The sequence below is a fragment of the Schistocerca cancellata genome, chromosome 1, assembly GCF_023864275.1.
Source record: "Schistocerca cancellata isolate TAMUIC-IGC-003103 chromosome 1, iqSchCanc2.1, whole genome shotgun sequence".
Taxonomy (NCBI): Eukaryota; Metazoa; Arthropoda; class Insecta; order Orthoptera; family Acrididae; genus Schistocerca; species Schistocerca cancellata.
This window is the reverse complement of record NC_064626.1, coordinates 642,915,114-642,937,447: the sequence shown is the minus strand read 5'-3', so window position 1 is coordinate 642,937,447 and position 22,334 is coordinate 642,915,114. Positions and strand designations below refer to the sequence as shown.

The window sequence follows — 22,334 nt, the reverse complement described above, 5'->3', positions numbered from 1 at the left end:
TGTGATCTGTCAAAGGCATTTGACTGTGTAAATCACAATATCCTTTTAAGTAAACTAGAATATTATAGTGTAACAGGAAATGCTGCAAAATGGTTCAAATCTTATATCTCTGGCAGGAAACAAAGGGTGTTATTAGGAAAGAGACATGTATCAAGCTATCAGGCATCATCCAACTGGGAACTAATTACATGTGGGGTCCCACAAGGTTCCATTTTGGGGCCCTTACTTTTTCTTGTGTATATCAATGACCTTTCATCAGTAACATTACCAGATGCCAAGTTTGTTTTGTTTGCAGATGATACAAACATTGCAATAAATAGCAAATCAAGTGTAGTCTTAGAAAGATCAGCCAATAAAATATTTGTGGACATTAATCACTGGTTCCTAGCCAATTCTTTGTCACTAAACTTTGAAAAAACACACTACATGCAGTTCAGAATTTGTAAGGGGTGTCCCAAGAGTATATGTCTAACATACGATGACAAGAAGATAGAAGAAGTGGACAGTGTTAAATTCTTGGGATTACAGCTTGATAATAAATTCAACTGGGAGGAGCACACCACAGAACTGCTGAAGCGTCTTAACAAATCTCTGTTTGCAATGCGAATTTTGTCAGACATAGGGGATATAAAAATGAAAAAGCTGGCATACTATGCTTACTTTCATTCCATAATGTCATATGGGATTATTTTTTGGGGTAATTCATCAAGCCAAGCTAAAGTTTTCCGGGCACAAAAACGTGCAGTAAGAATTATATGTGGTGTGAACTCAAGAACATCCTGCAGAAGCCTGTTTAGGGAACTAGGGATACTAACTACAGCTTCCCAATATATTTATTCCTTAATGAAATTTGTCATTAAAAATATATCACTTTTTCAAACCAACAGCTCAATTCATGGAATCAATACTAGAAATAAGAATAATCTTCACAAGGATTTAAAGTCACTTAGTCTTGTACAAAAAGGTGTGCATTATTCAGGAACACACATTTTCAATAACTTGCCAGCAGCCATAAAAAGCTTAACAACCAATGAAATTCAGTTTAAGAGAAGCCTAAAGGATTTATTGGTGGCCAACTCCTTCTACTCCATTGATGAATTTCTTAGTAAAACCAACTGATTTGTATATAAGTACAACATAACTTCTGCACAATTTCAGTGCAGTAATGTGTTCACTGAAAATTTGTGTGTGTGTGTGTGTGTGTAAGTATAATCTAACTTCTGCACCATTTCAGTGCAGTAATGTGTTCATTGTAAATAAGTATTACAGTAGTTGTATTACATGTTTATTACCTTATAAATAAATAAAAAACTTTTTTATTTTAAATTCAGTGCATTAGTATTTGTAAAATGACTCTTAGTGTTCATTAAAAAATGACGATCATTCCACTTGGGACCTGTGGAATGGTACATTAGCTTATTTGTTTTAGTTGTAAATATTTGTCATGTATTGTTGTTTTTCTGACATGTTCCACATCCTGGAGGACCTCCTCACTACGGATCAATTGGAATGAAAGTAAATCTAATCTAATATTAAACTCTCACGTCAAGACTGATGATTTGCTGCCCTCTAATAATGTATGTGTAAATTGATGACCAGGGTAATATATAGAAAAAAAGAAAGAAAAACTGAAGATGTACTGCAGGGAGATGAGTTTGGTTTCAGGAAGGGAAAATGCACCATAGAAGTAATTCTAACATTTTGTTTAGTATTAGAAGGCCAACTGAAGAAAAATCAGGATACATTCAAAGCTTTTGTCACTAGAAAGAGCCTTCAATCATATAAGGTGGAATATGAAGTTTACAATTCTCAGAATATCACGGTTACCTTGAGGAGACAGATAAATTATGTATACAACACTTCTACAAAATACAAGGAGAATAATGAAAATGGAAGATCAAGAAATAAACTTTCATATTAATGTAATTGTACAAGTTGGCTACAGCTTATCATCATTCTTGTTCAATTTGTACACTGAGCAAACAATTATGGAAATAAGTAAAATGTATAAAAGTGCAATAGGAACAGATACCAGTGCTGGTGGCCAGATGTAATGCAGGCTTAAAAGACCTGTGGGAAGGACTGGACAGTACAGTATACAACTTAAGTATAAACAAACCAAAGAAAAATGTGATGAATAGTAATCGAAATAAGAATATTGAATTACTTAACATCAAAATCAGGAATGACACATTGTTGGAGGAAGTGAAAGAGTTTCCCCTACATAGAAAGCAAGGCCGTGTGGGATGGACAAAACAAGGAAGATATCAGAAGTAGCCTGGCAAAGAGGAATAAAGCTTTCTTTGATAAAACAACTCTGCTGGTACTGGATATTAATATGGAACTGAGGAAGAAGTGCCTCCTGGAAGAGTATGTCTGGACACAGCATTGTACGAAAGAGAAATGTGAACCATTGGGAATCTGGAAGCATTTGAAATGCATTCCAATTGAAGAATGTTAAAAACTGAATGGACTGATAAAGTATGAATTGAAGAAACACAAGTAAAGAGTCTGTGGAAGAACCTTGGCAGAAGGGACATTAGGGGAGGAAAAATTGCTTGATAAGGGCTAGAAAATGAAAAGCAGATTATATATAAGATGTTAGGTGGAGTAGTTACAAGGAGATAAGAATAGTACAAGATAGGAAAAGCTGGAGGGTAGCTTCAAACTAGCTGAAAGACAGACTGAAAAGGCTCCATCTAGAAGTAAAGACTGAAATCCACCTGACAAGAAGTCATTGATCTGTTGCATATTTGACATGATACACTGAAAGCAGCTTCCTAAAGTGAATAAGACAACAATTGTCTAATTGCTCCCAAACTTACCATAAGACATTTTATGTAAGAAATGGGATACATTGGGAAATATGCATTTTAAAATAAATCCTTAAGAACAAACTGAATCGTGAACATCATAGTGTCTGGAATCCAGAGGAAATTAAAAGCTTCAGATAGGACATTAACACATGTTTAACATGGCATCAACTAGGAAATTTATATTTTGCTCTTCCGATTACAATTAAACAGAGAGTGGTTTTCTAGTGTTGTGAAAAGCTTGCACTTACAATGTTCCTACAAGCTGTTGCATTAACTCTCCTTCATAGATTGCATCATCGACAACAATGCTTGGCTTGGTTTTTCTTGGTGGATACACATATTTAAAATCTATTTTCACTATTCAGTGTACTAGGAGAGGGAGGCCAGTTTTAGGCTGCCGCAAATTAACTTCTAAACTGCCCAAAAATATTTAATTAAAACTAGTACGCAAGAAAAAGTTCTCTCTTCATTTCAACAGTACAAAAATGTATTTTTAAGCATGTAATTTACCCTACAACATTTCAGTTTTATTTTTAAAGTGTTGATTAACTTGCTACTGTCAGAAATATTTTTTGTGATGTCAACAATTTGTTACAACATAAAAACGCTTCCAAGCAAATAATGATTAGATTGAGGGTTTTCCAACATAACACTATTTGTGAGGTACTCAAGTGTAATGCTATATCTTGTTGCAGAAATTGTATAATATTTTTATGAGACATCTTCTTATGCTAATCTGACTGTAGATAGCTGCTGTACTGAGCCAATTTACATGGCAGCTGGTTGAAACTGCACAAATGGCCTGAGGAGAAGAGAGCTGGTACTATCAGTGTAGGCAAAGAAGGCTTCCATAGCTTCCTGTCACAGAAATGAACTATGTACAACAAATAAAGCCCACACTCAAACTGTAAATCTGGCAGGCTACTATTTAGGGACCAATGTGGCTTTCCTGCATCGATGTTACCATCTCTTGTCTCCTCCAAGCATTTCTTTAGAGCTGAATCAGCATCTAAAAGTAACAAGCTGCTACTTAGGTAGTATTCTGTTGGGTCCAGACATCACTTAATAAATGAAGATTTAATATAGTTCTTCTCAGTCCCTTACTTTGTTCAAGCATTGCATTAGATGTGGTGATAAAAGACTCTGCCTCCTCTTTGCTCACTTCTTGGTGGAAGGAAAAGAAATACAGCAACTTCTATTTTTCTTGAATCATTATGCAGACATCTTCCTTCTATATATTCCACACATTGTTCACAAACATATACAGTATCCTTCAGATAAAATCAGATATGAATGTTCAACATGAAACCAATACATACAAGTTTCTCACAAGAGCGATGGAATCAGAATAACATTTCATTAATATTTCATTTGAAACTTCCTGGCAGATTAAAACTGTGTGCCGGGCCAAGACTTGAACTCGAGACCTTTGTCTATGGTGGGCAAGTGCTCTACCATCTGAGCTACCCAAGGATGACTCACAACCCATCCTCACAGCTTTAATTCTGCCAGAACCTCATCTCCTAACTTCCAAACTTCACGGAAGCTCTCCTGTAGTCCTTGCAGAACTAGGAGACGAGGTACTGCCAGAATTAAAATTGTGAAGACAGTTTGTGAGCCATGTTTGGGTAGCTCAAATGGTAGAGTACTTGACCATGAAAGACAAAGGTTCCAAGTTTGAGTCTCAGTCTGGCACACAGTTTCAATAAACCAGGAAGTTTCATATCAGCACACACTCTGCTGCAAAGTGAAAATTTCATTCTGGAAACATCCCCCAGGCAGTGAGTATGCTATGTCTCCTCAATATCCTTTCTTCCATGAGTGCTATTTCTGCGAGGTCTGCAGGAGAGGAATCTAATTATTGTAGAATAAGCAGTAATGAAACTGTTCACAGCAGGGATAATGGTCCAAATCACAATAACCATAGAGAAGGAATAAATCAGACCGATAACATAAACTTGCAGGTGTTTACACCTCAAAACCAGTAAATAATTATAATATGTCAGCAATAAACCCAACATTTGAAATAAACAATCTTGTGCTGGTGAAAGAAGTACATCATAGTTCTAATCTTAAAAAGGAAATGCAGAAATTTTTTTATGAAATATGCAGGACCATTTAAGATCATGGATAGTCCACACCCGAAAGTATACTATTTAATTGACCCACATATTGATCAGGAGAAAAGTTTATATAATGCCAACAAACTAAAGAAATATAATCAAACTGTGCAATAAATAAACTTAAATCTTTTAAATCTATATAATTTTTAAGTTTATTTATTGCACAGTTTGTTTAGAGAGAGAGAGAGAGAGAGAGAGATAGAGAGAGAGAGAGAGAGAGAGAGTGTGTGTGTGTGTGTGTGTGTGTGTGTGTGTGTGTGTGTGTGTGTGTGTGTGTGCGTGTGGCGAGAGAGAGAGAGAGAGAGAGAGAGAGAGAGAGAGAGAGAGAGAGTCACGTCATAAATTACGAGGGGAGAGAGGACAAGCAACCAAGTACTAAATAGTATTTGACGTGACTGTAATAATAGGATGACAGGAGGGCAGTAGAAACTGCAATGTTTTGAATTGGTAACCTAGCTGGAGATTGGGTTTTAAGAAAAGAGAAGTCTGATGTTGAAACTACCTTTGAAAACTTCCTTAAAAATTATACAGAATTATGGTATTCATGCTCACCACTAATTAAAACCAACTCTTCTGGAACATATAAAAATAAAAAGCTGGAATGGTACACAGACGAACTGGTCCAGATAAGAAAAAACATGCTCGTACTATACACAGCATATAAAAATGCATGTAAACAAAGATCAGAGCAGGAGGGCACCTTTTATGCAGCATACCAAAAATGTAAAAAATTCTACAAACTTAAGCTGATACAGACAAAAAAGGCTGCTTATGAAGGGTACATAGAAGGTGCAACAAACAAGTGCAAGGCAGCATGGCAGATTGTAGCACAAGAAAATCCCACACGTCACACACATGAAACTCAGCTCACTCCAAGGGAACTAAATGACTACTTCATTAGCTCAATTAAAGAAATTGAAAGTAAGATAGAAAAAACAGATACATCTGCAAGCGATTTACTTAATGCCCTTCCACCAGTAGATCATGTCTTTAACTGGTATAGTATCACACCTGCTCAGATTAAAAGAACAGTCACAAAATTTTCAAATTCTAAAAGTATGGACTGCTACTGGCTCTCCAATTACATAGTAAAAAAAACTGTAGACTCGATCGCTAAACCATTGGCATTCATATTTAATAAATGTTTACAGTCAGGAGTGTTTCCCGACTCCCTCAAAATTTCCAAAGTTATTCCAGTGTTTAAAAAGGGTGACAAACATCTTCCTAAAAGTTATCGCCCAATCTCAATTGTGCCAATATTTTCTAAAGTATTTGAGTCACTTATGTACACTCAATTAAGTAGCTATTTTGAGACACACAACCTTTTGAGCAATAGTCAGTTCGGATTCCGACAGGGCAGAAATACCACTGCGGCCATCCTGGAAATTGTTGACCAGACATTAACAGCCTTTGAAGACCGGAATATGGTGTCACTTGTCTTGTGTGATCTGAGCAAAGCTTTTGACTGCATTCCCTTTGGCACCCTGGTTGCAAAACTAGAATTTTATGGTGTATGTAACCCAGCATTAGCAGTAATAGAGTCATATCTTCATAATAGAAGACAGTTTGTCTCAGTTAAAAATAATTACTCCCCTGTAGCAGCAGTTAGTACTGGTGTACCGCAGGGCTCGGTTCTGGGACCCTTCTTCTTCATCATAGCCATCAATGACCTACCTCATCACATAAATAGTACTACCATATGCTATGCAGATGACACAACCCTCCTCACCTCACATCAGAACATCTCAGCTTTGGACAATAACACACAGGAATCACTCAAATCAGCCATCCACTGGTTCACATCCAATAAATTACTGTGTAACTCAGAGAAAACACAACAGCTTCTCTTAGGGTTACCCAAAACCATAGAAAACAAAACTGTAAAACTATTAGGAATGCATATTGATTCCAAACTTAACTGGGAAGAACACGTAAATCAGGTTTGCAAAAAGCTTTCAAGAGTCTCCTATCTCCTTTGGAAACTTAGGGACATGATTAGCATGAACTTTCTGAGAACAATGTACTGTGGACTCTTCCAGACACATATTACATATGGCCTTCTCATATGGGGGCACAGCTCTCACAGTAACAAAATTTTGTTGATGCAGAAAAGAATGCTGCGCATAATGTGTAAAGTCGGTCCCACGGAGCACTGTCGTCCTCTCTTTATAAGGCTAAGACTGTTGACCATTGTAAACTTGTATATTTATATCTGTGTGTTACACATTAAAAACAATGGTATGGAAGGTGTTGTCAGGGAAGAAATTCATAACTACAACACTAGAAGGAAGGCAGATTATGATATACCAAGACACAGACTAACAAAAAGTAGTAACTCACACAAAGTGAATACCTTAAAAATATTCAACAAACTACCGCAATCTGCTCGGGACATGCCCACAAAAATTCTTAAACAAAATTTGTACAATTGGTTATCTGACAATCCATTTTATTCTATGCAAGAATATTATGATCTGAGTAGCACAGAGATAAACCTGTAATTGCATAATTAACTTAATTAACTACTATATATACTGTTACAAAATATTTCATATTTAATACCTTTGTATTTCAACTGTGTTAGGTAACTACTTTATTTGCCAGTGTTATGATGTGTTACGTAACTACTGTGTTTGCTACTACAATGTAACTCATTTTTGGTACCTTTGTATGTATCTGAAACAAGAATATGTATTAAGCATTGTAGTCACCTGCTTAAGGTTTATGTTATTTGTAAGTTACTCATATGCTAATTATATCTATGCCTTATATATAGTGTCTGGAATATTAATATTATTTTATGTACTGACGAAGCCTATTTCATCTTGCATGATCAATGGCTAATAAAGAATCTTGAATCTTGAACTATAAAAAGTTATGTTGGAGAGATTATGTAAAGACAGTTTAAAGATGTAAGAGTAGGATAATAATAATAATAATAATAGAATTGTTAGTAAAAATGTGTATGTGACTAGAGACTTAAGCACGGGATTTCTTGTCTGAGTGGTGGGATATGTAGTGTTTCGGGATATTTGTAAACATCCCAACACACCTTTGGAAAGCCATCAACAAGAGATGCTTGTGAGTAAATTGAATAAGGATAAATTTAGTGGGAAAGGGAAAGTGCGTGTTTTCCTTTCTTGTATGCAGTGAATGTGAAGCAGTGGTGGAGCCAGTAAAAATGGGGAATCATTTGTGCCATGGAGCAGCAAGTGCCTGAATCCGAGAGCCATGGAGTAAACAACACACCAACAAGGGCATAATGAGCAACTGAAGAGTGGTAGTTGTTTTTCTAGTTTTTTCTCTCAGGTATGCACGTATTGACTTTTGAATGTACTCAAGAGAGTGGTATTACCGTAGCAATTGTTAGTCATCTGTGAAAATTAATAATGAAAATGTTGGGCAAAATATACCACTGTTTTTGAGAAATGTGGCTATTTATTTTAGCAGCGCGGTAGAGAGAACTTGCAGAAGCATTCCAGGGATCTTCACCGCAGTTGGTGGATTGACAGGGAGGTGGCACATAAGGATCCGGACCACCAAAAGGATAAAGGTAATACTATTTTCATCTGGTGGTGTATTGGGGTTGGCAAAATATTGCCCTGTTATATCGGACAGGAACACAATTTCCCACTAGTGCTGGTATAAGACCCACCAAAAATCTTACAAAATAAACAGCAGTGGAAAAGAAGGAAAAATACACCCCAGACGATGGGTTGTGAGTCGTGCTTGGGTAGCTTAGATGGTAGAGCACTTGCCTTTAAAAAGCAAAGATCCTGAGTTTGAGTCTCATTCCGGTACAGTTTTAATCCGCCAGGAAGTTTTATATCAGTGCAGACTCTGCTGCAGAGTGAAAATTTACTCCTTTACCTTTAACCCAAATGAATACAGACTCATTTACAGAGTGGCAGCACACGAGTTCGCCACAAAAGCTGGAGACAAGAAGTATTGCATACCAGTTAAGAGTGTTGCTGCTACTGCACTTGTAGACGGACCTTGTTGGTTGTAGACTTAATTTTAGTATTGACATTAATGATACTTTTGACCATGGTAATGGTTGGCTCACTGTAGCCATTGTACATGGAGGTACAGGAGTACCTAGTGTTCCTGGACTTGAAAGTTTTGTCGATAGAGACATCATTGCCTATCGTACCTACCATATGGCAGAACTTGCTAATAAAGACTTTGGTAAATCAGCTTATATGTCGTCTTCTGCATTGTCTTTGTATACTCGTAATAAGAGAAAAATTTCTGTAAATGAGTCTGTATTCATTTGGGTCAAAGATAAAGGAGTATGTGAATATGTAAAGTTTATTGGTGACTGTACTTTGTATTTTCATAATTAAATTCATCTGTATGGAAACTGATCTGTAGCGTCAGCCATTAACCGGTTGGTCACAGCCAGTGTCCTCCCTGCTGCCGTTGGATAAGCAGCTGCCAGCAGAAAGTCGTATACTCCTAGCTCACTTATTTGTTACATAGTTTAATTCTTAATTTCTTTGCATGTTTTTGGTACTTGCATTGTTTAATTCATAAATTTCGGGCGTATTATAGTATTTGAGAGTTGTAGCATGGCGTTTTAGTACCTGAATAGTGTAAATTCGCGTAGTCGTCTGTCTTCTGTTTTTGTTTTGAACGGCCAGTGTCGCTTGGTCACAGCCAGTGTGCTCCCTGCCGCCGTTAGATAAGCAGCTGCCAGCAGAAAGTCGTATACTCCTAGCTCACTTATTTGTTACATAGTTTAATTCTTAATTTCTTTGCGTGTTTTTAGTACTTGCATTGTTTAATTCATAAATTTCGGGCGTATTATAGTATTCGAGAGTTGTAGCATCGCGTTTTAGTACCTGAATAGTGTAAAATCGCGTAGTCTCCTTCCGCCGCTGAGCAGTGTGTCAGCAGTGCACAAGTAGCAGCATTACTGCATTTACTAGGCAAGCTTGTATTTTAATAACCATTTAAATTTTGTGTCGATTTGTTTGTGCTCTCTGTAGATTAGTTCAAACGTTCTTTGCACAACAGTTTTTAACATGGATAGGGACTGCAACTGCTGTGTTCAGATGTAGGCTGAGTTGGCATCCCTTCACTCCCAGCTTCAGGCAGGGGCTTCGGTCACACAGCTTGAGGCTGTTGCCAATGGGCATCACTGTGGGGGTCCGGATGGGGGTTTGTCGGGGACGGCCAGCTCGTCCCACGCATCCCCCGATCAGACTACGACTGTGGCTGCCCGGGATACTGCCCACATTGAGGCTGATCCCTCACCTGTGGTAGAGTGGGAGGTCGTCTTGAGATGTGGCAGGGGATCGAAAGACATTCTGGAGGGCTGAACGGAAGGACTCTCCAGTTTGTCTGACGAACCGGTTTCAGGCTCTGTCTCAGGCTGATACTGATCTTCGGCCAGAAATGTCTGCTTGTCCTGTTCCAGAGGTTGCCCCTCAGTCTGCAAGATCCGGGTGGTCGCAGAGGGTGGGCTTACTGGAAGTTGGGAGCTCCAATGTCAGGCGCGTAATGGGGCCCCTTAGGGATATTGCAGCAAGAGAGGGGAAGAAAACCAATGTGCACTCCGTGTGCATACCGGGGGGAGTCATTCCAGATGTGAAAAGGGTCCTTCCGGATGTCATGAAGGGTACAGGGTGCACCCATCTGCAGGTGGTCGCTCATGTAGGCACCAATGATGTGTGTCGATATGGATCGGAGGAAATCCTCTCTGGCTTCCAGCGGCTATCTGATTTGGTGAAGACTGCCAGTCTCGTTAGCGGGATGAAAGCAGAGCTCACCATCTGCAGCATCATTGACAGGACTGACTGCGGACCTTTGGTACAGATCCGAGTGGAGTGTCTGAATCAGAGGCTGAGACGGTTCTGCGACCATGTGGGCTGCAGATTCCTCGACTTGCGCCATAGGGTGATGGGGTTTCGGGTTTTGCTGGATAGGTCAGGAGTCCACTACACGCAGCAAGCAGCTACACGGGTAGCAGGGGTTGTGCGGCGTGGACTGGGCGCATTTTTAGGTTAGATGGCCTCGGGCAAGTATAGAAAGGGCAACAGCCTCAAAGGATGCGGGGCAAAGTCAGGACATGCGGGGACCAAGCAGCAATCGGTATTGTAATTGTAAACTGTTGAAGCTGCATTGGTAAAGTACTGAAACTTCAAGCGCTGATAGAAAGCACCGAAGCTGAAATCGTTATAGGTACAGAAAGCTGGCTGAAGCCAGAGATAAATTCTGCTGAAATTTTTACAAAGGCACAGACAGTGTTTAGAAAGGATAGATTGCATGCAACCGGTGGTGGTGTGTTTGTCGCTGTTAGTAGTAGTTTATTCTGTAGTGAAGTAGAAGTGGATAGTTCCTGTGAATTATTATGGGTGGAGGTTACACTCAACAACCGAGCTAGGTTAATAATTGGCTCCTTTTACCAACCTCCCGACTCAGCAGCATTAGTGGCAGAACAACTGAGAGAAAATTTGTAATACATTTCACATAAATTTTCTCAGCATGTTATAGTCTTAGGTGGAGATTTCAATTTACCAGATATAGACTGGGACACTCAGATGTTTAGGATGGGTGGTAGGGACAGAGCATTGAGTGACATTATACTGAGTGCACTATCCGTAAATTACCTCGAGCAATTAAACAGAGAACCGACTCGTGGAGATAACATCTCGGACCTACTGATAACAAACAGAACAGAACTTTTCGACTCTGTAAGTGCAGAACAGGGAATCAGTGATCATAAGGCCGTTGCAGCATCCCTGAATATGGAAGTTAATAGGAATATAAAAAAAGGGAGGAAGGTTTATCTGTTTAGCAAGAGTAATAGAAGGCAGATTTCAGTCTACCTAACAGATCGAAATGAAAATTTCTGTTCCTACACTGACAATGTTGAGTGTTTATGGAAAAAGTTTAAGGCAATCATAAAATGCGTTTTAGACAGGTACGTGCCAAGTAAAACTGTGAGGGATGGGAAAAACCCACCGTGGTTCAACAACGAAGTTAGGAAACTACTGCGAAAGCAAAGAGAGCTTCACTCCAAGTTTAAACACAGTCAAAACCTCTCAGACAAACCGAAGCTAAACGATGTCAAAGTTAGCGTAATGAGGGCTATGTGTGAAGCGTTCAGTGAATTTGAAAGTAAAATCCTATGTACCGACTTGACAGAAAATCCTAGGAAGTTCTAGTCTTACATTAAATCAGTAAGTGGCACGAAACAGCATATCCAGACACTCTGGGATGATGATGGCATTGAAACAGAGGATGACACACGTAAAGCTGAAATACTAAACACCTTTTTCCAAAGCTGTTTCACAGAGGAAGACCGCACTGCAGTTCCTTCTCTAAATACTCGCACAAACGTCGTGTACCGTAAGTCTCTAGAGGAACAGAAGGTTCCAAATGATTGGAAAAGAGCACAGATAGTCCCAGTCTTCAAGAAGGGTCATCGAGCAGATGCGCAAAACTATAGACCTATATCTTTGACGTCGATCTGTTGTAGAATTTTGGAACATGTTTTTTGCTCGAGAATCATGTCGTTTTTGGAAACCCAAAATCTACTCTGTAGGAATCAACATGGATTCTGGAAACAGCGATCGTGTGAGACCCAACTCGCTTTATTTGTTCATGAGACCCAGAAAATATTAGATACAGGCTCCCAGGTAGATGCTATTTTCCTTGACTTCCGGAAGGCGTTTGATACAGTTCCGCACTGTCGCCTGATAAACAAAGTAAGAGCCTACGGAATATCAGACCAGCTGTGTGGCTGGATTGAAGAGTTTTTAGCAGACAGAACACAGCATGTTGTTATCAATGGAGAGACGTCTACAGACATTAAAGTAACCTCTGGCGTGCCACAGGGGAGTGTTAGGGGACCATTGCTTTTCACAGTATATATAAATGACCTAGTAGATAGTGTCGGAAGTTCCATGCGGCTTTTCGCGGATGATGCTGTAGTATACAGAGAAGTTGCAGCATTAGAAAATTGTAGCGAACTGCAGGAAGATCTGCAGCGGATAGGCACTTGGTGCAGGGAGTGGCAACTGACCCTTAACATAGACAAATGTAATGTATTGCGAATACATAGAAAGAAGGATCCTTTATTGTATGATTATATGATAGCGGAACAAACACTGGTAGCTGTTACTTCTGTAAAATATCTGGGAGTATGCGTGCGGAACGATTTGAAGTGGAATGATCATATAAAATTAATTGTTGGCAAGGCGGGTACCAGGTTGAGATTAATTGGGAGAGTCCATAGAAAATGTAGTCCATCAACAAAGGAGGTGGCTTACAAAACACTCATTCGACCTATACTTGAGTATTGCTCATCAGTGTGGGATTCGTACCAGATCGGGTTTATGGAGGAGATAGAGAAGATCCAAAGAAGAGCGACACGTTTCGTCACAGGGTTATTTAGTAATCGTGATAGCGTTACGGAGATGTTTAGCAAACTCAAGTGGCAGACTCCGCAAGAGAGGCGCTCTGCATCGCGGTGTAGCTTGCTCGCCAGGTTTCGAGAGGGTGCATTTCTGGATGAGGTATCGAATATATTGCTTCCCCCTACTTATACGTCCCGAGGAGATCACGAATGTAAAATTAGAGAGATTCGAGCACGCACGGAGGCTTTCAGACAGTCGTTCTTCCCGCGAACCATATGCGACTGGAACAGAAAAGGGAGGTAATGACAGTGGCACGTAAAGTGCCCTCCGCCACACACCGTTGGGTGGCTTGCGGAGTATAAATGTAAATGTAAGTGTAAATATCTGTGCTTGCTCTTACTCCCATCAGTTTACTTCCTTGTGATTGTGTGTGTTTCAGTGGTGATCCTGTTTTCTATGACTGGTACAACATCATATTTTTCTTTGCACATCAAAAAGCGAAAGCTTACCATTTGGGTTAGAAATCTGGTATGTACAGCATGCATTTACCATGCAGATATCAATTGTCTGTGTGAGTAATGGCCACTGCCAGTTCCTTGATCATATCATCATTCCATAAAGTGATATCTGCTTGTCTAGTAGATCAAAGACAGTCATATGGGCATTGTATTCTTTAATGACATGTGGCATTGTAATAGATACTTCCTTGTTCTTTGCCCATGAGTATCTTTTAGTACAGCTCAAAGGAGTAATGCTACTGTAATTTGTGGCTATACATAATAGTTTGTTGAGCCTCCATTTCACTACGAGAACTTCAGTCTCTTTGTCAAACATGTACTCACACAAGCCTTATCCATGCTGGTTATAAGTTCTAATGGACCTGCTAAAATTTGCACGATATAGTCATCAAAATGGTTCAAATGGCTCTGAGCACCATGGGACTTAACATCTGAGGTCATCAGTCCCCTAGAACATAGAACTACTTAAACCTAACTAACCTAAGGACATCACACACAGCCATGCCCGAGGCAGGATTCGAACCTGCAACCGTAGCAGTCTATATTCATCCTTCAGTGCATTTTCTTCAATGTCTTTTTCATTTTCATTTTATATTTGCATCCAAGAAAAGGGGCAATGGTAAATAAAGAGCTAATATAATACTGCTTTATCATCACAGCATTTGCTTCTTAATTGCACTGTAATAAGGTTGTAATAAAGTTCTTTCAATGCATAATTACAAGAAAGAACTTTAAAACATGCAGTTTTCATGGTAAAAAACAGATTCTGGGTATCTTATCCTTCCATAGTTCTGTCTTAATAACAATATAGGCTGAATTACATTCTAAGTACGTATAATGTAATTGTATCTACAAAGAAAGATGATAAGACTTACCAAACAAAAGCGCTGGCAGGTCGATAGACACACAAACAAACACAAACATACACACAAAATTCAAGCTTTCGCAACCAACGGTTGCCTCATCAGGAAAGAGGGAAGGAGAGGGAAAGACGAAAGGATTTGGGTTTTAAGGGAGAGGGTAAGGAGTCATTCCAATCCCGGGAGCGGAAAGACTTACCTTAGGGGGAAAAAAGGACAGGTATACACTCGTGCACACACACACATATCCATCCGCATATACACAGACACAAGCAATGTAATTGGATAGATAAAAAATGTACTCACCAAGTGGCAGCAGGAGAACACACACACACACACACACACACACACACACACACACACACACACAAAAAAACGTTTTACTTATGCAAGATTTCAGAGGCAGTGGCTGCTTCTTCTGGCAGTAGGGTTGAAGGGGAAGGAAGATGGATGAAGGAAAAGGACTGAAGAGGTTTAGGAAAAGGGGTAGAGTTCAGAAAAGTCACCCAAAATCCTGGGTCAGGGGAAACTTATTGGATGGGATGAGAAGGTGAGGAGATTTTTTTCTCCATCCAATTACATTATACAGTCAAAAATTGATTATTTTTGTTATTGTAAGTACATAGTAATATTAAACATTCCTATGGCTCTTATCTCATAACATCTTTGTCTTTAAGCATCTATTATTTCTAATATACAAATTCAGACAGACACTCTTCATATTTTTAATATTTTACTATTCAGTTCTATTCTTTTATATTTTACAACTCAGGCAACATTTCTTCTGTACAACATAGAAGTATGTCTCAAAAACACCAATACTTATGTCTTACTGAAATTACAGCACACATCTTTTTTTTTTCAAACATTCTTCCACCACAGAAATACAACATTGTTCCCTTACCTCAACAAAGGCATACATCCTCCTTCCTTTAACTCTTCTTTCTACCATTCTACATATATTAAGGTACAGTCTCCAGTTCACAAATCATACCTCCTTCTTTCATAAGATATTTTTATACTTAGTTGCCTAGTTTTCTGCCATCTCTACATTCAAAGTGCTCATTTGAACCACTTTAGCCAGCAATTCTTATAACTAAATTACTTTTCATAAACTGATATCAGTATGTCAGAATGCTATTTTAACAGTGATGAAGCAACATAAAATTTTTTAATTTTAATATTTATTTGATAACATCACCCCCCCCCCCCCCCCCCCCCCCCCCGCCTTTTACTTCAACTTCCCAAGATCCATCACTGGGATTATCCATTGGTTAGCCAGAGCACAGAGATGATCATTAGTCCTCAGAACATAAACCACCAGCTTCATACCCACATGCTCTGAATGGTGGTCTAAACATTCCACTATTGCAGGCCGGTGTGGATTCTCTATGTGATGTGCTCCTAGGATACTGCAAATCAAATAATACTCACCTGAAATACCTCAATTACATATACATCAAAGTTGTGTCAATGTAAATGCCTTTAGATGCTGTCAGATATTTTACTGCTTAATCATTCAGCATATCTGACAAAATTTGGACTGATAAATTATCGTAGAAACCGCCTGGATACTTAATAAATAAAAGTATCCATTTATATCTAAAAACAAAGATGATGTGACTTACCAAACGAAAGCACTGGCATGTTGATAGACACACAAACAAACACAAACATACACACAAAATTCTAGCTTTCGCAACCAACGGTTGCTTCGTCAGGAAAGAGGGAGGAGAGGGAAAGACGAAAGGATTTGGGTTTTAAGGGAGAGGGTAAGGAGTCATTCCAATCCCAGGAGCAGAAAGACTTACCTTAGGGGGAAAAAAGGATGGGTATACACTCGCACACACACACATATCCATCCACACATATGTGTTCCTGACGAAGCAACCGTTGGTTGTGAAAGCTAGAATTTTGTGTGTATGTTTGTGTTTGTTTGTGTGTCTATCGACGTGCCAGTGCTTTCGTTTGGTAAGTCACATCATCTTTATTTTTAGATATATTTTTCCCACGTGGAATATTCAAAATATCCATTTAGTTGTAAATGAACATACCCTTGATGTGAATGTAATTCCATCTTCTGTCTGAAGTATGGGACTATGGCTGGTCAATATCCAATAAAACAATACCAGTCATGGTTATTTAGGTTTTATTTTTAGGCTACCAGTTTTGACGATACACTACACCTACATCTACATCTACATCCATACTCTGCAAGCCACCTGACAGTGTGTGGCGAAGGGTACCTTGAGTACCTCTATCGGTTCTCCCTTCTATTCCAGTCTCATATTGTTCGTGGAAAGGATTGTCAGTATGCCTCTGTGTGGGCTCTAATCTCTCTGATTTTATCCTCATGGTCTCTTCGCGAGATATACGTAGGAGGGAGCAATATACTGCTTGACTCCTCGGTGATGGTATGTTCTTGAAACTTCAACAAAAGCCCGTACCGAGCTACTGAGCGTCTCTCCTGCAGAGTCTTCCACTGGAGTTTATCTATCATCTCTGTAACGCTTTCGCGATTACTAAATGATCCTGTAACGAAGTGCGCTGCTCTCTGTTGGATCTTCTCTATCTCTTCTATCAACCCTATCTGGTACGGATCCCACACTGCTGAGCAGTGTTCAAGCAGTGGGGGAACAAGCGTACTGTAACCTACTTCCTTTGTTTTCGTATTGCATTTCCTCAGGATTCTTCCAGTGAATCTCAGTCTGGCATCTGCTTTACCGACGATCAACTTTATATGATCATTCCATTTTAAATCACTCCTAATGCGTACTCCCAGATAATTTATGGAATTAACTGCTTCCAGTTGCTGACTGCTATATTGTAGCTAACTGGTAAGGGATCTTTCTTTCTATGTATTCGCAGCACATTACACTTGTCTACATTGAGATTCAATTGCCATTCCCTGCACCATGTGTCAATTCGCTGCAGATCCTCCTGCATTTCAGTACAATTTTCCATTGTTACAACCTCTCGATATACCACAGCATCATCCGCAAAAAGCCTCAATGAGCTTCCGACGTCATCCACAAGGTCATTTATGTATATTGTGAACATCATCTTCAGGCCTGCATCAGTCGAGTAACCTTCGTGTGATAACATACAGCAGCACTTTTAACTGGTCTTATAATGATTATTACGGGCATGCATGCTCCTTGGACAACTGTCAGCAGTTGCTGAGTACGCATGCCCGCAATAATCATTACGAGACCAGTTAAAAGTGCTGCTGTACTTTGTAACATGAAGGTTACTCGACTGAAGCAGGCCTGAAGATGATGTAGTGTTCTGTCGAAACTGGTAGCCTAAAAATAAAACCTAAAACGACGGTTGGTATTGTTTTATTGGATATCCTTGATGTTGTCATCAAACAAGAGCTCAAAACAGTTTTAAATACCTTCAAACTTTGATGTTTATCCACTAATTAAAATTACAAGAAGGATGGGAAGTACAGTATATAAACATATGATCACAAACAAGAATGAAAGTTGGTGATGCAGAGCTTATATCAAACAGCCATTTTGTTATAGAAAAAGCCTTAGTTGTAAAAACTGTGTTAAAGAAACATACTTTCAAACAACATGAAGTTCAATAGTACTTCTATTGCAGAGTGTTAAATTGTAAAAAAACGCAGTAAAAACATATTGTCAGTGAATTTGAAGGTATGTGTGTCCACTGAAAGATGGAAAATTTTAGTTTTCTGCTGTGAGACAACATTATCTCTGCTGTATGTTAGTTTTAAGTAATAGCAGTTGATTCTTTAAAGATACTGGATAGCAGAACTTGCTTTAAGTTTACAGGGTTTAAAGTACTCAAGATAGGAGGTGAGCTTCCTTAAAGTATGCAGGATAGGAAGAGAGCTTCCACATAGTGACTCCAGTAAATAATTCAGCATTAATACTGCAATGCACCTCACGCAGTACTTCACATTTTTTATTGGAGTTAGTGTATGATGGGCCATGACTTTGATATCTGAGTATCTTTTAACTGCAAGAGGTCAGTGCCAACAGTTGTAATGGTACACAGTATAAAATGGCTAGGAATGCAATACAAGGATAAATCATATAGCAAAGCAAAAATGATGATGTATAAATATGACAAAGGGTTTGATATAATGAATACAAATATAGGCTTTGCACATGATACAAGGTGTGTATATTACATTAATGGTATATGAGACTAGCACATAATTTGTACTTGTCAAGCATAGTACTACCATAACAACTTATACATTATGAAGATACAATTTATGATTGATACCCAAAAAGCTGATGGCATTCCACATGCACATGCACTGACTTCATAATGATAGAGTCAAATCATATTTTCTTTCCCTTCGAAAGAGCATGAAATTTAATATACTGCAGCTTTTCGTGTAACCTTTTGGCTAATTTGGGGTTACAGATGAAATAAGAGCATATTGCTGCAATGGTCAAAGGATTGTGCAGGGTAATAGCACAAATACAGTAGGTGGCCTACTGTGTGCTGTCCAAGTCCCCTTTGGGTAATTTATTGGTTACTGGGATCTATTAATATCAGTATGCATGCAAGAAATATTGTGTACGAGGTACACAAGTACACAGTCACGTAATACTAGACTTGCTAAAGTAAAATCTGTGCAATACAAGATTATTCTGCCAACACTAATAAAATATATTAATTTTATTGCCATTTTGACATCATTGAGCCAGTACCAAAACTAAGTTGTACCGTGCCCACAACTATTCACCAAAATTATATAGTCCCCCTGTGCACCCAACATGATTACTGCCTCCTATATGACAATAAGAGAGAATTGCAATTGAAGTGTTTAGGATAAAAGGAGAGAAGGATCTATGTATGAAAAACGAAATATGAAGAAATACAACAAATGACTTAGGACCTTGCAGATGTCAGACTACAAATTCACACAGACTTCACAGAAATGTTGTGAAGTTTCTACACCATCTGATGTTAGCCTAAAAACATTATAGAAGAAAATGTTCAGTTTTCTTCTCCAGTTTTCAGTAGAAGTAAATTTCCATATTTAACTTGTCTTTACGGGTTTACTTACAACACACTTTATCTAACCTTGAAAGCAGTTTCCAAGAAAAAGGGACACTTTGTATGGAATTCGCTATCAAACTGGGCTCTTCACGTGTTCATTCCTTCAAAGAAGCTCAATATTCTCAAGGAAAGTCATCATATTTAAGTGCAACGTATAAGACAAAATACTGAAGTAAATTGGTGTCAGGATGTTAGAGCTGTAGTTCTGCAAATCCATCTTGTTGGCATTCTTCGAAATATGCTTGAGCTATGGCCTCTTGTAATCATATGGGACACTTTGACAATGGAGTCAACTGCATTCAGTAAAATAAATGGAACCAGTACTGCTGTATATTCAACACACATGAGACAGAAAAATGTATCATAAGGAAATTCACTTGATAAAACTGTTAAATTACAAAGAGACAAAATGGCTGATCAGCCCTTATCTTCAAGAGGCGAAATTCTAGAGCCTATTGACATGCTTAAAAGAACAAGAAGAAAACAGAACTATTCAGAACTTCTTTCAAAGCTGTTAATTGAAAGAGAGTAGCAGGTCAATGACAGTACAATGGTGATCATTGTGTCAGCTTCAGCTGAGATGATGGAAGGATAGTATGAAAAAAGTACAAAAGAAGAAAGTAAACAGAAGGAAAAATGAAAAAAGAAATAAGGTAAAAGAGGAAACACTACCAATGAAAAAATTAAATAAATGGTGTGAGGGTGGAATGTTAATGAAGGTTAAATCCAAGAGGTGGCAGCAGGTGAGAAAATGTTGGAGAGCAAGCTCTTATTGCCACAAATTAGGGAAATCAACAGGAAGGATCCAGACTGGAGAAGCAGGAGCTCAGGTCCCTCAAGTCATGGTGTAGAGCATACTCACCAACTGGGCACTGATTTCCCCAGGATGAATAGTTCTTGTTTGTCCATTCATGTGCTCAACTATAAAATATATCATATATGGCTGCTAGCTTTTGGCTCCAGTTTTGTTATTTTCTTGCTCAGCCAAAAAATGTCTCACATATGGTTGCCTTGCTTTTGGCTCCAGTTTTGTTATTTGCTCATTCCACAGTTTTCTTAATGATATCAAACAGGTCAATGTGGAAGACATTTTCAACTGTAATTCAAACATCTAGAAACAAAATTCTTCTGGCAGGGCACCAATAATGGCCTACAGGCTATGAGTCACATACACCGATGAGCCAAAACTTTATGACCATCTGTTTAACAGCATGTTGGTCCACTTTTGGAATGCAATACAGCAGTGATTCTGTGTGGCATGGATGCAACAAGACCTCGGTAAATCACAAGAAGTATGTAGAACCAAAAGTCTGCACACATTATACAATTATTATAATTTATGGGCCAGTGGTTTGGGAATGTATGTAGTGTCGAGATGTGTTTCATCAGATGCAGGTTACGTGAATGTGGTTGCCAAGACATCAAAGTGAATTTACTATTGTCCTCCTCGATTACTGTAATAGAGTGTGCTTACATCATTGAACTCCCCATTTCTGGTGCATTCATCACTTGAATGATTCCTCATCCAACCTTGCTCTGCTTATATACTTTCCTTACTGCATCATATACCTTCAACACCACCAAGCAGCAGTCGGGCTCATAGGGCCAGTGGTCATAATATTTTGGTTCATCAGAATATATCAGATATCAAAACAAAATCATCTTTGGAATTGTAAATTGGTGACAGCAAATGAAGGCTTAAATTCTACACTCTATTTTAAAGTTCTTTCACTCGAAAAGAGTGCACTAAAGATTTCTTTCAGGGAAAACTGCCCCCACCAGAGTCAAATGCCATAGGAAACAGCACAATGATGACAGGGGTCGCAGTCAACTATCCCAGTGTAGCAGTGGATAGATGAGTCAAAATACAATTAGCCATTTTCCATTCAATGAGGCACAATGATAACAATTAAGTAGTCATACTGTCCAGAACCCCCGCAGTCCCAATATTAAGATACAGAAGCAAGCACACTATAAGTTTACCTATTGAAGGATGACGCATGGAAAAAGGAACCTGAACTGACGTGTTGCTGTACACATCAATGGCAGGGACTAAGTACATCAAAAGCCATGTACTACATCTCCCTTGCTAACAAGCACACTTTTCAGGTGGGAGATGAGTATTCTCATGTACAGGATGTTTACAAAGATCCGTTATTTCATCCTTAGGGCACCCCAGACAACATACACTTTTAGCAAAACAATGCCCCCCACCGCCCCCCCCCCCCCCAAAAAAAAAAAAATCATTTCTGAAATGTCAATGAATTAGGAACATCAACACATCACCATGGATATAAAGATGATTTCGGGTGTCCCCCACAAAGGCACTTAACATTAATCCTGCTGAACACATCTGGGGTGCCAGCGAGCAAAATGTGCATGACTTAGATCCAGCTCTGACCTAGCTGTGAGTAGTTGGTGGTGCTTAAGTGGACAAGGATTAGGCAGGTTCCCAAATGCTTATGTGCCTCATGTAGTTCCTGCCAAACTGTATTACCACTCTAATCCTTATTCCATTATTCTTGCCACACTTCTTGTTCTCTTTCTCTACTAATTCTTCCTCACTTCTCACTGTTCTTTTATTGTCTCTAAACTGATGTTGCTA

At 38.9% G+C, this 22,334-nt stretch overlaps 1 protein-coding gene across 4 annotated transcripts in view; it reads left to right on the top strand.

Annotated features, from left to right (window-relative positions):
* The window catches only part of LOC126162037 (uncharacterized), a 35,314-nt gene that overhangs the window by 1,602 nt on the left and 11,378 nt on the right, over positions 1–22,334 (top strand). The window contains exon 3 of one of the 4 annotated variants that reach the window (XR_007534988.1): positions 8,090–8,368. The exons of the other annotated variants lie outside the window; for them this stretch is intronic. The gene's annotated coding sequence lies outside the window, so the exon portion shown is untranslated. Of the gene's footprint in view, positions 1–8,089; positions 8,369–22,334 lie in introns of those variants that run through there. 4 annotated transcript variants of the gene reach the window in all.